The sequence below is a fragment of the Loxodonta africana genome, chromosome 11 (genome assembly GCF_030014295.1).
Source record: "Loxodonta africana isolate mLoxAfr1 chromosome 11, mLoxAfr1.hap2, whole genome shotgun sequence".
Lineage (NCBI taxonomy): Eukaryota > Metazoa > Chordata > Mammalia > Proboscidea > Elephantidae > Loxodonta > Loxodonta africana.
The window spans coordinates 20,380,883-20,406,978 of NC_087352.1; the positions used below are offsets into that span (position 1 = coordinate 20,380,883).

General features: G+C 42.3%; 1 pseudogene; it reads left to right on the forward strand.

The window, feature by feature from the left end:
* LOC100672016 (zinc finger protein 350-like) overlaps positions 1–24,999 on the forward strand; it is a 35,831-nt pseudogene extending 10,832 nt beyond the window's left edge.
* Positions 25,000–26,096: the final 1,097 nt, after the last annotated feature.

A 26,096-nucleotide genomic window follows, 5' to 3' on the forward strand; every position in this document is an offset into this window, starting at 1 on the left:
CATACACAAACTCGTCATTTTCAAGGCACATCTCTTCTCAGAAGGCCATGAAGGGACCAATTCCCTCTCAGTAGGACATAGACACTTAATTTGCATACTAGACTGTAGACACTTCTTTGCATAGTATATTAATCAATCCTGCAAGATGCGTATACCAGTTACAGGGCAGACTACAGCCCAGGAGCAGACAGAAAGTATCAAACTGTGGTATTTACAACTTACCCAAGAAATGTGACAAACCCTCTAGGGTAGAAATCTAGGGCAAAGGTAGCTCCTCAGGGCTTAGGGGCAAGATTGTCTATATACTTTCCAAATCACCAAGATAAAAGCCCACATAAAGGAACTCATTTCACTACAAGTAGACATTCCTGCTCTGTCTTTACTTACCTCTCCTTTATATTCTCTCTTTCTCTACATTTAGGGTAATTTCTTCAATGGTATATTACAGTTGACTAATTAGCTCTTTAATGTATTTGATATGTGTGGTAAAATGAGTTCATTTGGCCTTGGTTCTTCAGATGGTTTGATGCTTTTGTCCAACTTGATTGCCATTTCCTGGGTTAAGTCGTAAACAACTTGGTTTGATACTTTCTGCCTGGCCTTGGGCTACAGCCTGCCCTGTGATTGGTATGTACCTTGCAGGGATTGGTCAATAGACTATGCAAATGAGTTGTAGCCTAGCCATATCTACTATGCAAATGAGGTATCTGAGGACTATTCAAGAGGAGATTGGTCAGTTCATAGCCTTGTCTTGAAATTGACAAGGAGTTTATAAGTACAAGCAGCCAGCCCCATAGCGGCTTGTCAAACAGAAAGAAGCAAGAAGAGAAGCACCAGGAAGAAGCCAAAGGAATAAAGCAGAAAGAAGCAGAGAGAGAAGGGAGGCAAGGAACCTCCAAAAAGACACTAGTCAAGGTCTGTAACACTGAAGACAACGAGAGGCCCAGAAGCAGAGTCAGTGGAGACAGGCCCAGAAGGGGCCCAGTGGCAGAGCTGGTGGAGACAGAGAGTAGGGCCAAGAGGAGCATCTCCTGAGTGGACTGTGAGAATCCTATCCACAAAGGGCTAAGAGGAGTCTGTCCTCAGGAGGCTGAGAAAAGCTGAGAGAGCTGTTGTGTACTGAACCTGTCACTGCAACCAGCCATCAGACCCATACTGGGGAATCAGTAGAACTTGACCAAGGCACAGTCATCGAAGCATCACAGACACATCCAGACTCCCTGAGGAGCCGAGTTACTGGGCTGAGGGCTGGAGACCATGGTCTGGGGGGACATCTAGCTTATTTGGCATAAATAGTTCATAAAGAAAACTTTCTACATCTGACTGTGGTGAGTAGCATCTGGGGTTTTGAAAGCCTGCGAGTGGCCATCTAAGATGTCTCTACTGGTCTCATCCTGGCTGGAGCAAAGGAGAATAAAGAAAACCAAAGACACAAGGGAAAGATTAGTCCTAAAGGACTAATGGACTGCAACTACCACAATCTCTGCCATACTGAGCCCAGAACAACTAGATGGTGCCTGGCTACCACCACCAACTGCTCTACAGAGATCACAAAAGAGATTGCCAGACAGAGTGGGGGAAGAATGTAGAACAGAATTCAGATTCCCAAAAAAAAGAAAACCAAACTTGGTGATCTAACAGACTGGAGAAACCCTGAGAGTATGGTCCCTGGGCACCCTTTTAACTCGGAACTGAAGTCACCCCCGAGGTTCATCCTTCAGCCAAAGATTAGACAGGTCTATAGGGCAAACAACATACGTGAGGAATGTGCTTCATATTTCAATCATGTATATGAGACTAATGGGGACACCAGCCCAAAAGCAAAGATGAAGTCTGGAAGGGACAGAAAAACTGGACAAATGGAAGAAGGGAACCTGGGGTGGAAAACGGGAGTGTTGACACATCACAGGATTGGCAACCAATGTCATAAAACAATTTGTGTACTATTTGTTTAATGAGGAACTAATTAGCCCTGTAAACTTTTACCTAAAGCACAAGGAGAAAGCTGGTGTCAGAATTGGTAAAAGATCGGAAGGGGAAGGTATACGTGGCCTCCACTGCATAGGGATCAGCTTTGGGCTTATCCTAATCGTTATCACCCTCAAAGCTGGATAGGTTCTGACAACGTTAACTGATACTGCTATTACTTCTAGTCCCATTTCACAATATGTTGTTAATTTGTCTGTTAACATATATTCATACGTGTTTATCTAGCATATGTATATCGCTGTGTGTGTATAAACGTGAGATGTTTCTAGCTTACGAAGCCATTTCTACAGCAACACATTATAGAAAATTCTCATTTCATAAGTGAGTAGATGATGGAATGCAAAATTTGAGAATAGTTTATTAAGATATTTCTTTTTCTATAAGATATTAAAGAAAAACCTAGGTATATATATGCAGCAGCCTCCGTAGAAGAATGAGCAGAACAAGTTCCCTCACATTTCGTTCATGTGATCACATGGAAAATTCTTCATTAAACAGGATCCTTTTAATACAGGAATCACTGAAATTCAGCGATATGTTTGTGAAGCTCACCTGGGAGGAATGGCAGCTCCTGGACCCTGCTCAGAAGGAGCTGTACTGGGCTGTGATGTTGGAGAACTATAACAACCTGCTGTCTATTGGTGAGGACAACTCTCCTGTCATTGGCCCTGTCATTGACCTTTCCTTTCTCAGCTGCCAAAACCTTAGCAATGTCTGTGGTGCTCGAAAGTGATAGATTCTCACTGCACTCTCTGGTTCTAAATAAGTGGGCATATTCTTTCTACTCTTGACAGAAAAACCTTTACTTTGTATGACTGAAAATTCTTTTTTTACAAATACAACATTCTGCAGTCTTCACAAACCCAAGGCCAGGTTCGTAACTAAGATTCTATGATTTCTCATGAACAGGGTGTCCTGTTAGCAAACCAGATGCACTTTCCAGGTTGGAACGAGGAGAAAAACCATGGACTCTATTAGACAAAAGCCACAGTGGAATCTTTTCAGGTGAGCAAGTGAAAAGCTCTGTGGCAGGGAGGCTGTGGAAGTCATACTCAAGAGAGAAGGTGTCACATCTGTGAGCAGTGTCTAAGGCTACGTAAAAAAAAAGTGCTTCCACGTATCCCTTTCCCCATGTGAGACCCCTTTTTTTCTAGGAGTTTAGAAAAATCTATAGTCCTCTGTCTCTTCTGAGATCAGATCCCTGTTTATTTGATCTACATTTGGACATTTTTGCTTCCATAATTTTCTTCTTCCTAGGATTCTCAAATCTTTTTCATATCTTTCCACCACTCTTGCTCTTGAAATTCCACCTTCCAGGCCTCTCTTTCAAGGGAGAATTTTGAATTCATAACTCTCTACAAAGGATGGCATCTTCGTCCCTCATTGAGTAACATGGATTTCCCTTCCTGGCATCCAACCCCACCTTGGATGTTTTGCCTCCACAGTAAATTGGTCTGTCATTATGCTTCCGTCTGCTTCCTTAGTTTCTCTTTTCCCCACTCTGAGATTTCTAAAGGCTCTGATTTCCATTTTCTAATTTGTTCTCCTAACCATTTAAAATTCCCTTCAATCTAATCAGTTAATTTTCTCTTTCCTAAAGAAGACTGTCAAATGACATCTCTCTTGAAATTGTCTGACATAGACTTTTTTGTATATATTTTACTCATTTGGAAGAAACTTCTCCATGAGTCATGAATATCTGCAAGAAACCTCTTAGCTTTAAGTTATCAGCTTAGTACTGTATATCTGAACTCCTTGCCATCCTGGCAGTTGCCTTTAATGTTTCTTACCTCTGTGGGTCTTCCTGTTGATTTTCTAACTAGAAAAAACATCTTTTAACATCTTGCATTTTCAGTTGTATTATAAACTGAAATGATAATTCTAAGAATCAGCCCAAAGCTGGTTCCTGTGATGCTGAGGTCAAATAGATCCCAAATTCCCCACTTGTATATTATTTCTGACATTAGCCATTCTTTCTCAGCACTCTCTTTTTCTAATGGATTTGGTAATCCATTGTAGTGGTCACAGATAAATAACAGAAATGCCGTATGTGTGATAACAATGTCTAATATAAGCAAGATGTATCTAAACAAAGGATATAAAACTTAGATATTCACAGGACAAGTTCTCTTAGTGTTTCCTGCACATGGTTTCAGCACCTGAAGGGCATATGTTTACTCTCCCTGTAACAGATGTTCACTCTTGTCAACCAGAAAAACCTTTCAGCCAGGAACTGCTGTGCGATGTCACTCAGTGGGCTCCGCTATTGTGTGATGGATTGCTTTTGTGTGACTTTCTCACTATGGTTTTATAATTCCCGCCCAAGTGACTGCATGAGATTGTGTAAATTAAGGTTATTGTGATCTGCCAAAGGAATTGGTCAGTTTTGCCATCCCACTAGGCTTAAAATGAGCCATTCCAGAGATAGGAAAGAGAGGATCTCACCACCACCAAGGGAGAAGAGTGAAGAGTGGAATATATCCTTTCGACTTGGGATTCCTGTGTTGAGAAGCTCCTGGAACTGGGAATCTGTAAGATACATAGAGAGAAGGACCTGTAACGCTGAAGATGGCGAGAAGAGGTGACAGAGAAACGGTGCCATTAGAGGCCAGCGACAGAGACTGGCAGGAAGCAGTGAGATGGATTCCCGGCCCACAGAGTAAGAAAGCTGAATGCCTTTGGGCAGGAGGCTTGCAGGCAGAGTGGGTGCCTCTGGGTACTTGGGAGAGCTAGGTTTTCTGACCCACGGAGCTAGAACTGAGCACCTTCAGGCTGAGGCTTACTGGCGGAGTGGGGTATCTTGAAGCACTTATCAGCAGAGCTAAAACACTTGCCCAAGGAGGACAGAGGTCGTGGACCAGAGAAAGTCGTGTCTATGGGCCTGGCCGAGAAGAGACTGTCCTTATCGGGGAACTGTATCCTGAGTGTTCCTGACCCTGAATTGTAACCCGTTACTTCCCTAATAAACCCCGTAATCGTGATTATCGTCTGTGAGTTCTCTGTAGCCTTTGCAATGAATTACTGAACCCAACAGAGAAGTAGAGAGTGCCTTGGGAGGGACGGGTGATGTCAGAATTGGTAAAGATGGTGGAGAAAGGAGGTGTGTCTGACCTCAACCTCATAGGAATCAGCCTTGGGCTGTTGATGTTGATTCTCCTTTCCCGTTTTGAAGCTAGAGGAAGTCAGACGCCACCCTCATGCCATCTGTACACCTAAAATTGCTTTTTCCTGCCAGATGCTGCAGTCCCAGGACAAGGGATGCAGCTGTGAGGAGAGAAGCAGGGGTGATTCCCATGCAAGAGAGTGTAACTATACAACTTACAGTGTAGTGAAATACTTAACATGGCCCTTCTAGCCATAGTCTTCGTAACTCCTACCAAATGACTGTGGGGGGCTATGCAAATGAGTGCTTGTGGCCCACCAAGAGGATTGGATAGCTTGCTAATAATACAAATATGGTGCATGGCATCCATTTGGGGGTGGAACCGTACGAATAAGGTGTATGGAACCTTACTGAAGGGATTGGTCAGTTCTGCCATCCAGCTAGGCTTAATGAGAGACACACAGAAAGAGAGAGAGGAGCTGTAACACCGAGGACAGCAAGGGACACCATCGCGAGATGGCAACAGCCACGAGAGCAGAGCAGGATGGCTGTGGTAGGGTTTGCTGACTCATGAAGCTGAGGAGTTGTAACAGTTGCCCTAGAGGGCCCCCAGCAGGGCCTGGCAGCAGAAGTTCCCCATCAAGGTCCAGTGGCCCAAAACCCCAGCTAGGCATGGTGGCAGCAAGGCCACAGCAGAGCCCAGTGGCAGAGGGCAATAAGAAGCTCTTGTGATCAAACAAATGTATTCTGAGTTGTTTCTGATCCTGATCCTTAATTGTGCCCTATTACTGCCATAATAAAACGCTTAACTGCACACTTTGTGAGTTTTGTGAGACATTACAGTGAATTACTTAACCTAGAATATGAGAAGGAGAATACTGAGGAGAAGGGGAGTAGTTCAGTTTAGAGACAATAGAGTGGTACAGCAGTTCAGTAAAAGTGGACATTTGGGACATCTTTAACCTCTGCCTCATTGGAACCACCTTTCTGCTTATTCTTGTGAAAGAACTTATTCATTTAAAAAAAAAATTTTTTTTTTTTTTTTATTCATTTACCCCCCTAGTAAATCCCATAAATGTGAGTATGGTCTGTGAATTCTCAGTGGCCACTGCAACAAATTATTAAACAGAGCAGAGTAGAAAGTGCTGTGGGAGGGGAGGCCACTGGAGTTAAAAATGGTGAAAAGGTAGGAGAGTGGAGGTATATATATCTCACCACCACCTCACAGGAATCAGCTTTGTACTGATCTTGATTCTTATCCCTAGTCTTGAAGTTAAACGACGTCTGAAGCTAGAAGAATGTAACTGGCTTCGTAAACAGAATTACATTGGCCTTACCTGGATTTGCTCGGGAGTGCCACCAGGTCTGTACCTTACTGGGACTGGCTGAAGAAAATGGCCAGCCTGACCCTTACTAGGATTGGCTGTGGAAGTTGCCCGTTAACTGACCTTTACCCAGACTGGCTGGGGAGACCTGCCTTGTCTAACTTTTACCTGGATTGTCTGGGAGCCCGGCTCAGTCCTGAGGACTGGCCTACATGAAGGGCAAAAACACTGAGGATTTTGGGAGGGGCCTCCTGATCAATGAAAATCAAGAGGAGGAAGTGATTTTGTCCTTTTGACGTGGGGACCCGGTGTTGAGATCCTCTCAGACCCAACATAGGTGTAACACTTGTGATGGCAATGGAGAAAGTGCCTACAATGAGATGAGAAGCTGTAGAAATGAGTGAACATGGATGGTGGCAGCAAAATATAAAGGCAAAACCCTGGTCAGGACATGTTATACTCTAAGATATGTAAAACCACGAGAAGGGGGCTTCCCACAGAGGAGGGTGTACGACTAAGGGAGTTGTTCACAAGAACTGTTGTGAAGCCAACCTAGAGTATCTAGGACCACTCAAGAACTGGGTCTGTCCAACAGTTATCCTCAGGCTGGCCAGGAGAAGCTGGAAGCCAGCTGAGAAGAGGAATTGATAGCTGTAAAAATGGTATGAGCATGGCATCTGACCTCCTCTAAATTCACAAGGAGGAAAGAAAATCAAGATCATCAGCCCAAGGCTGATTTCCTTGGTGGAGAGGTCAGACATGCCTCCTCTCCCTACCATCTTTACCAATTCTGACACCAACCATCCCTCCTTTGGTACTCTCTACTTCTCTTCTAGGTTCAAAAATTCACTGCAGTAGCCTCAGAGAGCTCACATATAATAGTCACAGTTATGGGGTTTGTTCAGGAAATAACATAGTTTGGGTTCAAGAATGCTCAAGATACAGCTCTCCCATCAGGATAGCCTCTTCTCAGCCTCTGCTTGGAGGCACACTTCTCTCTGGCCCCTTGGCCTGTGCTCTCTTGGGCAAGTGTTACGAAGCTCTGTCAGCTCTGCTGATAAGTGCCCTGAGACACCCCACCCCACTAGTAAGCCTCAGCCCAAAGATGCTCAGCTGTAGTTCTGTCAGTTGGCAAACCTAGCTCCACTAACTGCCCAGAGGCACCCTACTCTGCCAGCAAGCCTCCTGCCCGAGGACACTCAGATTTCGCACTCTGTGGGCCAGGAAGCACTCTACACCCTCTCCTGCCAGTCTCTCCTGGTGCCATTTCTCTGCCTCTGTAGGCCGTAAAGTGTGTTCCTTGGTCTGATGAAATATAATTCAGTGGCTCAAATTGGTAAAGTATCTTTTGATCTAATCCTTTAATAGTCTTTTTGGCATTGCATCTGTCACGGGGTATGCAAAGCCCAGTCCAGAGTAAGTATTATTCTTGTGAGAACCCTTTTTGTAGCCACCTGGTGCCACCGGCATCATTGGTCCACTCTAATCAACTTGCCAGCTGTGTACAAGGCCTTCCCCCCAAGAATCTGCACTTCAGCTATCTGCAACTTCTGTCTTTCTTGTTAGTGAACAAATCAGTCCTTACTGGGTTTTTGTACCTCGGAGGGTGCAGGAAGGAAGTGTCTAGATTCAGCCCATGGTGACATTGCTGTAGCACCCCCATATTTGATCATTTCATGGACTCAATTGGAAAAACAGTTCAGGATCAGGAAGCATGTAAGCAGATTCTCCCTTCTTCAGTGCATGACAGCTCTCTCAATGCCTCTCCAGCATGCAGGGTTCTTCTTGGCCTCCTCAGGGTAGACTTCTCTCTGAGCCATTAGGCTGGCCTCTGCTCTGCTCAGACGAGTCTTACAAAGCTCTTTTAGATCTGCTGATAAGTTCCAAGTGGCACCCCACTCTACCAACAAGCCTCCTGCCTGAAGGCACTCAGCTTTCTAGCTCTGTAGGTCACCACGCCCACTGTAGCCGCCTTGCTTGGTTAGCCAGGAAGTCTGCCACGGATGTCTTGTGTTGGTCTTCTGGTTTTGCTGCTCCTGTTTCTCTGCCACTGAGTTTTGCCATGCTTGTTGCAGCTTCTCGCTGGCTCTGGTGTTACAGGTCTCTCTGTCTCCTGGGTCTAATAGGTTCTCAGTGCAGGGACCATGAATTCAAAGGACTCTTTTTCTTCTTGGTAGTAAATTCTCTGGAATTCACTCTTTTTAAGCCCAGCAGGATGGCAAAACTGACCAATCTCCTCACTAGGGTTCCATACATCTTATTTGCATAATCCCACCCCCACGGGGTTTCATGAACATTATTTGCAGTGTAGTAAATTAAATATGACCCCTCTAACCTATTCTTGGAGCCCTAGTGGTGCAGTGGTTAAGAATTCAGCTGCTGGAGGTGGGCCAAGATGGTAGTCAGATGCTTCTGGTGAACCGACTAACAACAAAGACCCGAAAAAAATTAAGTGAAACGATTATATTTATGACAAGCTACTATCCCTGAACATCAAAGGCAAAGTTAGGAAATGGGCAGAGCGGCAGGGGGTGGGAGAAACGGTTCAGAAGCGGAGAGGAGTTGCCAGACCTGAATCGCCAGGATCCCTCAACACTATTCCCAGGAGCAGCTGCAGCAGGCTGGTGGTAGCACTCAGCCACAGTTTCCTCCGGGAGAAACAGCCAGCTGCACAGCCTACTCACACCTCCAGAACCAGAGAAGATTGGTGCTCTTGCAAAAGCTAAGTACTTGGGTATATTTTATCGTACCCCCCGTCACCAAGCTGGCTTCAGTGGCTGCTGATTTCCCTGGGCCTGAAATAGGTTCTGCGGAGCATACTGAGCCATTCTCCTGGCCATGGAGAAGGAGTAAACCCACAAATGGGGAAAAAGATAATTTGCCAGCTCCACTAACCTGGGGAGCTCAGGACAGAAGCAGCTCCTGTCCAGGCATATACAGTCTGTGGACTTTGAATAACTTTCCCCCTTGCATGGACTTGTGTGGGCCTATTTGAGGAGACTAGGCACTTGTTGGCAGACTGCAACGGTTTCAGCTGTGCAGTGGAGAGGTGTTTGATGTTTCACACCGCTTTGCCTATTAAACAGGGTTCTCACCTACCCACATCAGGGGCCTAAGGACTGGTGGCTCCACTCAGGTCACCCAGCCACCCACGACAGGGGTCCAAGGATAACGGTACCTCCTGGTTCTTATGTCCAAAAGAATGGGATGCCCATAGTCTGTCTGTAGAACCAGCCCATCGGTATGCTTTAGGAAACAGGGATACGCTTTCTTCACAGACACTCGGGGGACAGTTGTCAGCCCCCTGCCTTGTTGAGGGTGTGACCCCCTGCTGCAACCAGATGCCGGTACCTACACCAATCCCCTCTGCCCCTTGAAGACTGTAGGATAGAGCCTGTACCACACACTTGATGACCAGCTACCTGGCCACCTGAGCTGAATCCATAAAAGAAAAGTGAATGGACTCCTAGGCTGATACACCTGATAACAGCTCTAGCCATCTGGTGACAGGATATCAGAGCTTCAAAGGCAAAAATAATCAAGCTAGCTCACTCAAGCAACCCATTTGGGCATATCAAAACAAAACAAAGCAAGAAACTAGGATTCGGTAAGCAAACATGAAATAACCTAATACAATAACTTATAGATGGCTTAGAGACAACAATCAATATCAAATCACGTAAAGAAGCAGACCATGATCGCTTCAACAAGCTCTCAAATCAAAGAATCAAGGGATCTTCTGGATGAACGTGTCTTCCTGCAAATGCCAGATGTAGAATACAAAAGATTACAGAACTATTCAAGACATCAGGAACAAGATCAGGAAGGAGAGCAGGCAATACGCAGAAGCAGCCAAGGAACACACAGATAAAGCAGTTGACGAACTTATGAAGAACACAATGAAAAATTAAATTAGTTGCAAGAATGCATAGACAGCAACCATAAATCCAGAAGATTAAAAACAAAATTAAAGAATTAGACTACTCAGTAGAACGTCAGGGGAGCAGAATTGAGCAAGTGGAAGGCAGAGCTGGTGAGATTGAACATAAAGCACTTGGCACCCATATATTTGGAAAAAAAATCAGATAAATGAATTTTTAAAAATGGAGAAACCTTAAGAATCATGTGGGACTCTATCAAGAGAAATAACCCAGATGTGACAGGAGTACCAGAACAGGGAGGGATAACAAAATACAGAGAGAATTGTTGAAGATTTGTTGGCAGAAAACTTCCCTGATATCGTGAAAGATGAGAAGATATCTATGCAAGATGCTCATCGAACTCCACATAAGGTAGATGTTAAAATAAGGCCACCAAGACATAAACTTGCCAAAACCAAACATCAAGAGAGAATTTTAAGAGCAGCTACTGATAAACGAAAAGTCACATACAAACGATAATCAATACGAGTAAGCTCGGACTGCTTGGCAGAAACCATGCAGGCAAGAAGGCAATGAGATGACTTATATAAAGTTTTGAAGGGAAAAAAATTGCCAGCCAAGAATTATATATCCAGCAAGACTGTCTCTCAAATATGAAGGTGAAATTAGGACGTTTCCAGATAAACTGAAGTTTAGGGCATTTGTAAAATCCAAACCAAAACTAACAAGAAATCCTAAAGGAAGTTCTTTGGTTAGAAAATCCATAATATCAGATATCAGTGCAAGACTAGGACACTGGAGAGAGCAATCAGATGTCAATCCAGATAGAGAAATGACAAAAACAAATGAAGATAAAACAGGGAAACAGCGATGTTACTATGTAAAAGGGGAAAACATTAAAACAATAAAGAGGGACTAAAATGTAGTCATAGATCTTTCATATGGAGAAGAAGACAAGCTGATATAAAGAAATAAAAATTAGGTTTAAACTTAGAAAAATAGGGGTAAATATTGAGGTAACCACAAAGGAGACTAACAATCCTACTCATCCAAGTAAAATACAAGAAAAAAATAGACTCAGCAGAAACACAATCAACAACAACGAATAACAGCAAAAGACGATATATAAAGGTAACTACTTAGCACAGAAAATTAAGTGAGAAAAAGAAACGGCAACAACACAAAAAAAGACATCAAAGTGACAGCACTAAACTCATACCTATCCATAATTACGCTTAGTGTAAATGGACTCAGTGCACCAATAAAGAGACAAAGAGTGACAGAATGAATAAAAAAACATGATCCATCTAATTGCTGCATACAAGAGACACCCCTTAGACTTAGAGACACAAACAAACTAAAACTCAAAGGATGGAAAAAACTATATCAAGCAAACAACAATCCAAAAAGAGCAGGAGTGGCAATATTAATTAATGACAAAATAAACTTTAAAGTTAAATCCACCACGAAGGATTAGGGAGGATACTATATAATGATTAAAGGGACAGCATACCAGGAGGATATAACCATATTAAATATTTGTGCACTTAATGACATGGCTGAAAGATAATAAACTCTAACAGCATTAAAAAGTGAGATAGACAACTCCACAATTATAGTAGGAGACTTCAACACACCACTTTTGATGAAGGACAGAACATCCAGACAGAAGCTCAATAAAGACACGGAAGATCTAAATGCCACAGTCAAACAACTTGACCTTGTAGACATATACAGAACACTCCATTCAACAGCTGCCTAGTATACTTTCTTTTCTAGTGCACATGGAACATTCTCTAGAATAGACCACATATTAGGTCATAAAGCAAGCCTTAGCAGAATCCAAAACATTGAAATATTACAAAGCATCTTCTCTGACCGTAAGGCCATAAAATTGGAAATCAACAACAGAAAAAGCAGGGAAAAGAAATCAAACTCTTGGAAACTGAACAATACCCTGCTCAAAAAAGATTGGGTTATAGAAGACATTAAGGATGGAATAAAGAAATTCATAGAATCCAGTGAGAATGACAACACTTCCTATCAGAACCTTTGGGACCCAGTGAAAGCAGTGCTCAGAAGTCAATTTATATCAATAAATGCACACATACAGAAAGAAGAAAGGGCCAAAATCAAAGAATTATCCCTACAACTTGAACAAATAGAAAGAGAGCAACAGAAGAAACCCTCAGGCACCAGAAGAAAACAATAAAAATAAGAGTAGAATTAAATGAAATAGAGAACAGAAAAACAATTGAAAGAGTTAAAAAGACCAAAAGCTGATTCTTTGAAAAAATTAACAAAATCGATAATGCATTGGCCAAACTGACAAAAGAAAAACAGGAGAGGAAGCAAATAACCCAAATACGAAACGAGATGGGTGATATTACAACAGACCCAACTGAAATTAAGGGTCCTATCAGATTACTACAAAAAATTGTACTCTTAACAAATTTGAAAACCTAGAAGAAATGGATAAATTCCTAGAAACACACTACCTACCTGAACTAACACAAACAGAGGTAGAACAACTAAATAAACCCATAACAAAACAAGAGATTGAAAAGGCAATCAAAATACTCCCAACAAAAAAAAAAAAGCCCTGACTCGGATGGCTTCATTGCAGAGTTCTACCAATTCAGAGTAGAGTTAACACCGCTACTACTAAAGGTATTTTAGAGCATTGAAAAGGATGAAATACTCCCAAACTCATTCTATGAAGCCAGCATATCCCTGATACGAAAACCAGGTAAAGACACCACAGAAAAAGAAAATTACAGACCTATGTCCCTTATGAACTTAGATGCAAAAATCCTCAACAAAATTCTAGCCTGTGCAATTCAATAACATATCAAAAAAATAATTCACCATGACTAAGGGGGATTCATACCAGATATGCAGGGATGGTTCAAGATTAGAAAAACAATTAATGTAATCCATATGTTGCTTTGAGTTGGAATCTACTCGATGGCAACGGGTTTGGTCCTTTTTGTTTTATCATATAAATAAAAGACAAGGACCACATGTTCTTATCAATTGATGCAGAAAAGGCACTTGACAAAGTTGAACACCCATTCGTCTAAACACTCTCAGCAAAATAGGAATAGAAGGAAAATTCCTCAACATAATAAAGGGCATTTATAAAAAGCCAACAGCCAACATCATCCTAAATGGAGAGAGCCTGCAAGCATTCCCGTTGATATCGGGAACCAGACAAGGATGCCCTTTATCGCCGCTCTTATTCAACATTGTGCTGGAGGTCTAGCCAGAGAAGTTAGGCTAGGTAAAGAAATAATGGGCATCCAGATTGGTAAGGAAGAAGTAAGAGTATCTCTGTTTGCCGATGACATGATCTTATACACAGAAAACCCTAAAGAATCCTCAAGAAAACTATTGAAACTAATAGAAGAGTTCAGCAGAGTTTCAGGTTTCAAGATAAACATACAAAAATCATTTGGATTTCTCTACACCAACAAAAAGAATATCAAAGAGGAAATCACGAAATCAATACCATTGGCAGTAACACCCACAAAGATTAAATACTTAGGAATAAATTTTACCAGAGACATAAAAAACCTATACAAAGAAGACTACAAGACGCTACTGCAGGAAACCAAAACAGACGTACATAACTGGAAAAACATACCTTGCACATTCATAGGAAGACTTAATATTGTAAAAATGTCTATTCTACCAAAAGCGATCTATAGATACAATACAATTCTGATCCAAATTCCAACGACGTTTTTTAATGAGATGGAGAAACAAATCACCAGCTTCATATGGAAGGGAAAGAGGCCCAGCATAAGTAAAGCATTACTGAAAAAGAACAAAGTGAGAGGCCTCACTCTACCTGATTTTAGAACCTATTGTACCTGCACAGTAGTCAAAACAGCCTGGTACTGGTACAACAACAGGTACATGGACCAATGGAGCAGAATTGAGAATCCAGACATAAATCCATCCACATACGAGCAGCTGATATTTGACAAAGGCCCAAAATCAGTTAAGTGGGGAAAAGACAGTCTCTTTAACAAATGGTGCTGTCATAACTGGATATCCATCTGCAAAAATATGAAACAAGACTGAAACCTCACACCATGCATAAAAATGAACTCAAAATGGATCACAGACCTAAATATAAAATCTAAAAATATAAAGATCATGGAAGAAAAAATAGGGACAATGCTAGGAGCCCTAATGCATGGCATAAACAGTATACAGAACATTGTTAACAATGCGGGAGAGAAACTATATAACCGGGAGCTCCTAAAAATCAAACTCCTATGCTCATCCAACGACTTCACCAAAAGAGTAAGAAGATTACCTGCAGACTGGGAAAAATTTTTAGCTATGACATTTGTGATCAGTGACTTATCTCTAAAATCTATTTGATACTGCAAAAACTCAACTACAAAAAGACAAATAACCCAGTTAAAAAAATGGGCAAAAGATATGAACAGGCACTTCACTAAGAAGACATTCAGGTAGCTAACAGATACATGAGGAAATGCGCACCATCATTAGCCATTAGAGAAATGCACATCAAAACTACAATGAGATTCCATCGCACTCCAAGGAGGCTGGCATCAATCCAAAAAACACAAAATAATAAATGTTGGAGAGGTTGTGGAGAGACTGGAACACTTATACACTGTGGGAATGTAAAATGGTACAACCACTTTGGAAACAGATTTGGCGCTTCCTTGAATAGCTAGAAATAGAACTACCATACGATCCAGCAATCCCACTCCTTGGCGTATATCCTAGAGTAATAAGAGTCTTTCCACGAATAGATATATTCACACCCAGGTTCATTGCAGCACTGTTTACAATAGCAAAAAGGCGGAAGCAACCGAGGTGCCTATCAATGGATGAATGGATAAATAAATTACGGTGTATTCACATAATGGAATACGAAGCATCGATAAAGAACAACGGTGAATCCGTGAAACATTTCATAACATGGATGAATCTGGAAGGCATTTTGCTGAGTGAAATTAGTTGCAAAAGAACAAACATTGTATGAGACCACTATTATAAGAACTTGAGGAATATTTTAAACAGAAGAAAATATTCTTTGATGGTTACGAGAGTGGGGAGGGAGGGAGGGAAGAAGGGGGGTTTTCACTAATTAGATAGTAGATAAGAACTATTTTAGGTGAAGGGAAAGAAAACACACAATACAGGAGAAGTGAGCACAACTGGACTAAACCAGAAGCACAGAAGTTTCCTAAATAAACTGAACTCTTCCATGGCCAGGGTAGCAGGGGTGGGGGTTTGGGGACCATGATTTCAGGGAACATCTAGGTTAATTGGCGTAATAAAATCTATTAAGACATTCTGCATCCCACTTTGGAGAGTGGCGTCTTGGGTCTTAAACACTAGTAAGAGGGCCATCTAAGATGCATCAAGTGGTCTCAACCCACGTGGAGCAACTAAGAATGAAGAACACCAAAGACACAAGGTAATTATGAGCCCAAGAGACAGGACCACACAGACCAGACCAGATGCTACATGAGCCTGAGACCAGAAGAACTAGATGGTGCCTGGCTACAACCAATGACTGCCTTGACAGGGAACACAGCAGAGAACCCCTGAGGGAGCAGGAGAGCAGTGGTATGCAGACACCAAATTGTCCTAAAAAGACTAGACTTAATGGTCTGACTGAGACTAGAAGGACCTCAGTGGTCATGGCTCCCAGACCTTCTGTTAGCACAAGACAGGAACCATTCCCAAAGCCAACTCTTCTGGCAGGGACTGGACTGGACTGTGGGATAGAAAATGATACAGGTGAAGAGTGAGCTTCTTGGATCAAGTAGAGACATGAGACTATGTGGGCAGCTCCTGCCTGGAGGGGGGATGAGAGGTCGGAGGGGGCCATTAGGGGGAGAGCAATTAGGAGTATATAGCAAGGTGTGTATAAATTTTTGTATGAGAGACTGACTTGATTTGTAAACTTTCCCTTAAAGCGCAATAAAGTTTTAGAAAAAGGATTAGTCCTTCTACATGACATGTGGGAAACTCCTTCCTGGAGGTGAGATGAGAAGGCAGAGGGGGACAGGAGCTTGTGAATGGACACAGGGAATACTGGATGGAAAGGAGGAGTGTGCTGTCTGAATAGGGGGAGAGCATCTAGGAGTACATAGCAAGGTTTGTATAAGTTTTTGTGTGAGAGACTGACTTGATTTGTAAACTTTCACTTAAGGTACAATAAAAAAAAAAAAAGACTCCTTCATTCGGGCAGAGTCCTCAGAATGAGGTTACTCAGTGTAGTGTGATATCTTTTGTGTGGCCTTTCTTGCCATGGTCTTGTAACTCCTACCCAAATGATTGGACAGGACTGTGCAAATAAGGTAATTGTAGCCAACCAAAGGGATTGGTCAGTTTTGCCATTCTGCTAGGCTTATGAAATGAGCCATCCAAGAGGCAGCAAAGAGTTCGGCTGCTAATTAAAAGGTCAGTTTGAATCCACCAGCTGCTCCTTGAAAACCATTTTGGGCAGTTCTACTCAATGGGTTTTTTTTTTTTTTTTTTTTACTCTACTGTAGTGTCACTATGAGTCAAAATGGACTCAGTGGCAATGGGTTTGGTTTTTTGGTTAGTGGTAGTCTTTCAGGCTTCCACACAGTGGTTGAATGGGACCATGCAAATAAAGTATATGTAATACTAACCAGTTGTGGGGGTTGGTGTTGCTTGTCAGCTTGGCTAGGCCATGATTTCCAGTATTGTGTAGCTGTCTTCTATTTTGTGATCTAATGAAATTATCTTAGTTATCCTCTTTTTTCTCTGTTATAAATCCTAAAGTCTATATGTTAATGAGGCAGGATTAGTATGGGGTGTATCTTTAGACCCAGCCTTGCAGGAAGGTGTTACTCAGATTACACCCTTACTCAAGTCATGCCCTTCCCTGGGTGTGGTCTGTATCCAGTGTATATATGTGGGTGTCCTGGTGGCATGCTGTCTCATTCTGCATCTGAATCCTGTGTCCAGTTTGTCATTGTCTGATGTCTGGTCTTGGGAGTTGAGCCAATGGCCTACTGCCTGACCTTCAGATTCTGGGATTTGCCAACTTCTGCAGCCCCATGGGCCAGCAGCCTATTGTCTGACCTGATTTGCCATCTTATGCAGCCTTGTGAGCCAGCAATCTGTCATCTGGCTTGCCGATTTGGGTTCATCAGCCTCTGCGGCCACCTGAGTCAGGAGAAGCCTATGCCTGATCCACAGATTTGGGACTTGCCAGCATCCAAAATTCTGTGAGCCATTTCCTTCATATGGTTTGTGAACTCTGTGCAATGTTGCGGTGAATTACGGAGCCCAAAGACGGGAGGAAGAGTACTGAGAGGAGGGGGAGTGTCTGATATTAGAGACGATGGAGTGGTACAGCAATTTGGAAACACTGGACATTTGGTACGTACTTAACCTCTGCCAAAAAACCAAACCCAGTGCCATCAAGTCGATTCTGACTCATAGTGACCCTATAGGACAGCGTAGAACTGCCCTGTAGAGTTTCCAAGGAGGGCCTGGAGGATTCAAACTGCCGACCCTTGGGTTAGCAGCTATAGCCCTTAACCAGTACGCCTCATAGGCACCAGCTTTTTTCTCACCCTGAAAAAAGAAATTATTCATTTACCTTTACTCGTCACATTCTTTACCCCACCCCGGCAACAACGAATTCATCAGCGAGCCTTCCCTTCTTTCAGAATGTATCCCCATTTCTTCCACCTCTTGCCTGTTCTTGTTGTGCTTAGATGCCATCAAGTCAATTCTGACTCATAGTGACCCTAGGTACAGGAGAAACGAAACATTGCCTGGTCCTGCGCCATCCTCATAATCATTGTTATTCTTGAACCCAGTGTTGCAGCCACTGTGTCAGTCCATCTCATTGAGGGTCTTCCTCTTTTTCACTGACCCTCTACTTTACCAAGCATGATGTCCTTTTTAGGAACTGATCCCTCCTGATAACATGTCCAAAGTATGTGAGACTTAGTCTCACCATCCATGCTTCCCAGGAGCATTCTGGCTGTACTTCTTCCAAGACAGATTTTCTTTTGGCGGTCCATGTTATATTCAGTATTCTTTGCCAACACCATAACTCGGAGGCATCAATTTTTCTTTGGTCTTATTCATTGTCCAGCTTTTGCATGCATGTGAGGTGATTCAAAACACCCTGGGTTGGGTCAGTCACACCATAGTCTTCAGGGTGACATCTTTGCTTTTTAACACTATAAAGAGGCCTTTTCAGCAGATTCGCATTACATCTTTTGATTTCTTGACTGAAGCTTTCATGGGTATTGATTGTGGATCCAAGTGAAATGAAATCCTTGACAACTTTAGTCTTTTCTTCATTTATCATGATGTTGCTTTTTGGTCCAGTTATGAGAGTTTTTATTTTCTTTATATTGAGGTGTAATCCATGCTGAAGGGTGTTGTCTTTGATTTTCATCAGTAACTACTTCATGTCTTCTTCACTTTCTGCAAGCAAGGTTGTGTCATCTGCATAGCGCAGATTGTCAGGGAGTCTTCCTCCAATCCTGATGCCCATTCTTCTTCATATACTGCAGCTTCTCGAATTATTTGCTCAGCATACACATTGAATAAGCATAGTGAAAGGATACAGCCCTGATGCACACCTTTCCTGACTTTATACCAGGTAGTACCCCTTCTTCTGTTCGAACAACTGCCTCTTGATCTATGTACAGGTTCTTCATGAGTACAATCAAGTGTTCTGGAATTCCCATTCTCGGCAATATTATACATAATTTGTTATAATCCACACAGTCAAATGCCTTTGCATAGCCAATAAAATACAACTGTCATAAAAAGCACTTTTCACAATCTACAGCTACTTTCAGTATGGCTTTCCTTCCCTTTTTTCAGTAGTTTATCAGATAATTGTATAGACTTCATAAACAAGGAATATGCTTTTGTATTCCTAATACCTTTACTGTACCAAAACCCAATGTTTTTTAGTTGATTCCGACTCATAGCGACCCTATAGAACAGTAGAACTGTTCCCCGTAGAGTTTCCAAGGAGCAGCTAGTGGATTTTAACTGCCGACCTATTGATTAGCAACCTTAATGCTTAACTACTGTGTCACCAGGGCTCTACCTTACTTTATATGTGTGAAAATTATTTTCTCCCAAACGTCACATTCTTCATTCTTTACATACCCAACTATGTCTGGTGACTAGTAGTCTTTCAGGAAGAATTTGTGGAATGAATGAATCAGTCCTTCATCAGTTGGGATCAGGAGGCCTTAGAACCTCTGTGTTCTGCGTCACAGTGACTTGCTTTTATTTTACATCCTCTGCATGTTTTCAAGGGCTTTTTAAAGAAGCAGCCAAATCTGTGTTTATTCTTTATGTATTATCTAACCTTATTTCTTTACTAACTGCTTTTACTATTGCATCGTTTATATTATTGTATTTTTACCATTGTGCAATGAACATTAAGCATGGTGTTATATTTACACTCATATGAGAGGGTTGTCACTAAAGAGCCACCTTACTGCAGTGTATTTTTTAAAATGGGTTCATTGCAAATCAAAATAATAGAACAACTCATTGTTCTCTTCTTTCCTAGAAATCTGGAGAGCTGATGATCATCTGCTTGGGTGCTTGCAGAACAAAAGCAGGGTGGACAGATAGGAACAGTGCCATGAACATAACGCATCGGAAAATATTGTTCATCGGCAAAAAAATCCGTTTCTTTTAAGGGAAAATCATGGTATGTTTGACTTAAATGGAAAAGCTGTGAAATCAAATTTAACAGCACTCAACAGAGCAGAAGCAATGCGATAAAGAACTCTGCTGAGCTTAATGGAGATGAGAAAACCTTTCTCCATGCTGACGGAGAACAACGTTATACTGAAGTGAAATTCTGTGAGAGTCAGAAGTCGAGTAACACTAAATGCCAACTCATTCAGCATCAGAAAACTCACAAAATAAAGAAACCATGTGTACACAGTACATGTAAGGAAGCCTTGATCAGGAAGTCTTTCCATACAGAGCATCAGATCATTCATACAAGAGAGAAACCATATAGATGTAGTGTATGTAGGGAAATTTTCTTTAAAAAGTCCAAGCTCGTCGAACATCACACAACTCATAAAGGAGAAAAACCATATAAATGCACAGAGTGTGGCAAAGCCTATTACTGTAAATCACACCTCAGTAAACATCAGGAAATTCATATGACAGAAAACCCTTATATATATAATGAAAGTGAAAACAGTTTGATCCATAAAGTAAATCTCACTGTTCATCAGCAGACTCATACTGGAGAGAAACCCATATATGCAGTACATGTGGAAAAGGCTTCATCTGGAAAAATGAACTCACTGTTCATCAGCGAACTCATGCTGGAGATAAACCCCATGTATGCAGTCATTGTGGAAAAGGCTTCATTCAGAGGACAGGTCTCACTATTCATCAGCGAACTCATACTGGAGAGAAACCCTATGTATGCAATGCATGTGGAAAAGGCTTCAGCCGGAATAGAAATCTCACTATCCATCAGTGATCTCCTACTGGAGAGAGACCACATATATGCAGTCAGTGTGAAAAAGGCTTCATCCATAAAGTACATCTCACTGTTCATCAGCAAACTCATACTGGAGAGAAACCCTATATATGTAGAGAATGTGGAAAAGCCTTCACCCAGAAGGGAAATCTCATTACTCATCACCGAATTCATACTGGAGAGAAACCCTATGTGTGTGTTGAATGTGGGAAAGCCTTCAGTCAGAAGATATGCCTCATAGCACATCAGAGATTTCACACAGGAGTATCTCCCTTTTTATGCAGTGAATGTGGAAAATTTTATTCTCAGAAGTCAAGTCTCATTATACATCAGAAAAGTCACATAAGTGAGAAACCCTTCAATTGTGGTGAATGTGAGAAATGAGAAAGCCTTTGACAAGAAGCCAGAGCTCATTGTACATCAGAGATCTCATAGGAGAGACACCATATGGCTGCAGTGAGTGTGGAGCAGCATTTGCCTATATGTCTTCCCTGGAGAAGAAACACACTGGAGAGAAACATGTATGTTCAATCAAGGTGGAAAACCCTTCCACAGTGAGGCACATACCAGTGATCTCATGCAGGAGAGAAACCCTGTTAACACAGTGAGTATGCAGATGCCTTCTGTGGCAGCTCAGACATCAGTAAACACCAGTGGCTTCCTAACAAATAGGAACATAGTCCTTGTGGGACAGCCTTTTGCCGGATGTGAACCCTCAGGAGATTACAGAGAATTTGTACAGGAGAGAAACCTTATGAATGCAGCAAATGTTACAGTGCCTTCATTGATCAATTACCTCTTACCTTATGGCACATAAAACAGGTAGGATAAAGTCAAACACTGGGGAAGAGGTTGAGCAAAATATTTTGCCTCATTGTATGGCTACAAAGTGTATCCTGAGGGAAACCGTAATGAATGCAGAGACTGGGAAAGCTTGGTATGCTCGTCCTACATAAATATATGCTTTGATATCATGACATACTCTGACGCTACCATGAACACATAAGCTTCAGTTGTTCTATTGTGCCAATTAAATGAATGAAAGTGTGCGTTAATGTCAGTGGAGGAAATGAAAACTGCATTTCTGAAACAGAAGATAATCAGTGTTTTGAATGTTGCTATTTTTTATTAATGAAAAAAGCCCTAGGAGATGGTTGGTTGCAAAAATGCAATGTTGTGTTGGTGGGATTTGAGCACATATGTATCAGTTGAGTTTCCCCCCGAACAGTGTGAAGGAATAATTGAAAACCAGAATGTCTGTCATCAATTTTAGGACATTCAGTCATGCAGAGGGACCTAAAAAACAGTAGTGTTCAACCGAGTTTATTCTTTTCATGTAATGAACACTTGTCACTTACTGTCTTTGTGCCTAGCCCTGTTTCCAGGAGCTGAAAATACAGTGGTGAATCGAAAAGAGTCCATGCCCTCTTGGAGAGAGCATTGAGTTAGTTGGATTATATTTAAGTGGAATCTTGACACTGCAGGTAATCTAGTCAAAGGATGATGCAATATCTACATTAGGTGAAATAGACATGGAGTAGTTGGTACAACGGGTTTAGTTAGAATATTTAGAAGTTAGAAAATCCTGAAAATTTCTTATGTCAGTTTCCTGTCCATTGAGTAGATTCCCAATCATGGTGACCATGTGTATAAGAGTAGAACTCTGCTCCCTAGGATTTTCCATGGCTGAGTTTTTGAAAGGAAATTACTAGACATTTCCTTTGAGTCACCTCTGGGTGGAGTTGAACCTATAGTCTTTTGGGTTTGCAGCCAAATGTGTTAACCATTGGGACTACCCACAGATTCTTGGAGTAAGGACTACTTTTAAGGGTCCTTAAGCATCCGGGAGCCCTGGTGGCACAGTAGTCAGCAATTCAAATCTACTAGCGACTCCTTGGAAACCCTATGGGGCAGTTCTACTCTGTGCTATAGAGTCTGTCATGGATTGATTATGTCCCCCCCAAAAATATGTTTATCAACTTGGTAAGGCCATGAGTCCCAGTATTGTGTGGTTGTACTCCATTTTGTGATTGTAAGTTTATGTTGAGAGGATTAGGGTGGGATTGTAACACCACCCCTACTCAGGTCACCTCCCTGATCCAAGGTAAATGGAGTTTCCCTGGGGTGTGGCCTGCTCCACCTTTACCTCTCAAGAGATAAAACGAAAGGGAAGCAAGCAGAAAGTTGGGGTCCTTATACCACCAAGAAAGCAGAACCTAAAGCAGAGTGCATCTTTTGGGCCAGGGTCCCTGCGCCTGAGAAGCTCCCCGACCGTGGGAAGATTGAGGACAAGGACCTTCCTTCAGAGGTGACACAGAAAGTCTTCCCCTGGAGCTGATGCCTTGAATTTGGACTTTTAGCCTACTTTACTGTGAGTAAATAAATTTCTCTTTGTTAAAACCACCCACTTTTGGTATTTTTGTTACAGCAGCACTAGGTGACTAAGAATTTAGTACCAGGAGTGGGATGCTGCTCTAACAGATACCTAAAATGTGGAAGCGGTTTTGAAACTGAATGGATAGAGTTGTTACAGCGGCTGGGGACCAGTGCAGCAGAGAACCTGCAGTGGCACAGAAATGGCAACAGAAAAGAACCGACAGCAGCAGAACTGGGAGACCAGCGGGAGACGGTGCTGGAGCTGACCCATGGAGCGAGAGAGCTGAGTGGCTGTGCACAGGAGGCATCCTGGTGGAGTGGGGTGCCCCCAAGCACTTACTGTTGGAGCTAGGCTTCCAACCAGGGAGCCAGAGAGCTGAGTGCCTGTATGCAGGAGGCTTTCTGGTGGAGTGGGGTGCCACCAGGCACTTATCAGTGGAGCTACAGAGTTTTGGAACACTTGCCTCAGGAGGGCAGATGTGAGCATGAGTCCCCAGGAGCCAAGAGGCCAAGGATTCAGGAAGCAGAAGCTGAAGAGACAATACAAGAAGCCGAGCTGCCTCAGTCTCAAAAGGTATGGCCATGACCTCAGGGATTTCATAGGGTAGAGCCATGGCCTCTGATGTTTCTAAGGGTGGAGCGGCCACTCAGATGGACTAGGAGAATTGTGTGCCTAAAGCCATGGGAGCAGAGTTGCTGTCCCAGTGGGCCTAGAATGTGGAGCTGAAGCCCAGGGTCCAGAGGCCTCCACTCAGAATGTGGAGAGCGTGGTCAATACCTAGATTCTGAAGGGCAGGGCTATTGTGTAAATGGTCTCAGAGAACAGAAGATTATTTTCAAAGCCTTGAGAGCTAATGTAATGTGTTCTGCTGACCTGCTTGGTGCCTGTTATCCCTTTTTTTCCTCCAGTTTCTCCCATTTGTAATGGAAATGTCTAGCTTGTGCCTGTTCTGCCATTGTACCTTTGGAAGCAGACAACTTGTATTCTAGATTTCACAGATGAAGAGGAATTTTTGGATTTTGGACTTGGAGTTAAGATTTTTGCTATGATATGATGGAATGAATATGTTTTGCATGTTGCAAGGATGTGATTTTTGGGGGGCTTTTTTTTTTTTTTTATAGGGTCACTATGAGTCAGAATCAACTCAATGGCAGTGGGTTTGGTTTTGGGCTTTAAAGGGTGGAATGTCATGGATTGAATTATATGTCCACAAAAAATATGTGTATCAATTTGGTTAGGCCATGATTCCCAGTATTGTGTGGTTGTCCTCCATTTTGTGATTGTAATTTTATGTTGAGAGGATTAGGGTGGGATTGTAACACCACCCTTACTCAGGTCACCTCCCTGATCCAAGATAGAGGGAGTTTCCCTGGGGCGTGGCCTGCATCACCTTTACTTCTCAAGAGATAAAAGGAAAGGGAAGCAAGCAGAAAGTTGGAGACCTCATACCACCAAGAAAGCAGGACCAAGAGCAGAGGGCATCCTTTGGACCCTGTGCCTAAGAAGCTTCTCAACCATGGGAAGATGGAGGTCAAGGACCTTCCTCCAGAGCCGACAGAGAGAGAAAGCTTTCCCCTGTAGCTGGTGCCTTGAATTTGGACTTTTAGCTTACTTTACTGTGAGTAAATAAATTTCTCTTTGTTAAAGCCATCCACTTGTGGTATTTCTGTATGGCAGCACTAGATGACTAAGGCAGGGTGCTTTATGTTAGAATCAACTTGACAGCTATGGGTTTGATGGCTTTAACCACTCTAGGAAAGAAGTTTTTCTTTCAGTGCCCACATCTTATCTCCTCAAGGAGATTGTACATTCTTTCATAGTTTTATTTATATATTTTTTTACAATTGTTATAAAATCAGTGCCTCTGTGTGCCCTTTGGCCTTGGTCTATTTTTTGGAGAACAGTTTGGGAGATATTTTTCCTCTAAACCTGGAGAAGTTGTTACCTTTGCTCTAGTTTATTGAAAGGGGGTTCCTGTGTTGTTTTGTACCCACAAAGAATTGTTACTTATGCCCAAGGAATTCCCCTGGTTGACATTTTCTAGGTAAGGTGTAAACAACTTGATGGTTAGGTATTTTTTTTCCAGCTTTGGTAATTAACAAGACCTGAGTTGATTGACATCTCATGAGTAATTGAGGATGGTTGAACTCTGGTATTGTGAGTGATAATCAGGATATATATATATATATATATACCTGAAATGGAGAAGTTTCGGGGGAGGCCTTCTGGATGGAAGAAAAGATGCTGGCTAAGAGCTGGAGTGGCAGAGAGGCAGAACCATGTGAGAGCCGAGTGGTCCCAAAGCTGCTACGTTGACTGTGAGCTAGTCCATTTAGCAGAGGAGCAGCTGACGGCAGAAAGTAATTTTTAGGAGCTCCCAGTTATCTAGTTCATCTTCCGGTGTTTATGCCCTGTTTGTTATGGTTTGTGTTACATTTATTCCATGTTATGGGGCCCCTAGTGTCCCTATTTTTTCTTCCATGATCTTTATCGTTTTCAGTTTTATGTCTTTGATCCATTTTGAATTAGTTTTTGTGTATGGTGTGAAGAATGGGTCCTGCTTAATTTTTTTTTTTTTACAGATAGGTATCCAGTTTTGCTAGCACCAATTATTTAAAAGTCTGTCTTTTCCCCATTTAATCACCTTTGGTCATTTGTCAAAGATCAGCTGACTACAGGTGTATGAATTTACATCTGGGCTCTCCATTCTGTTCATTGGTCTTTGTGTCTGTCATCGTACCACTAAGAGGCTGTTTGGACTACTGTGGTAGTATAGTAGGTTCTGAGATCAGGTAGTGCGAGGCCTCCTACTTTGTTCTTCTTCAATAATGCTTTGCTTATCTGGGGCCTCTTTCCTTTCCGTATAACATTGGGAGGTTAGTTTTTCTATCTCATT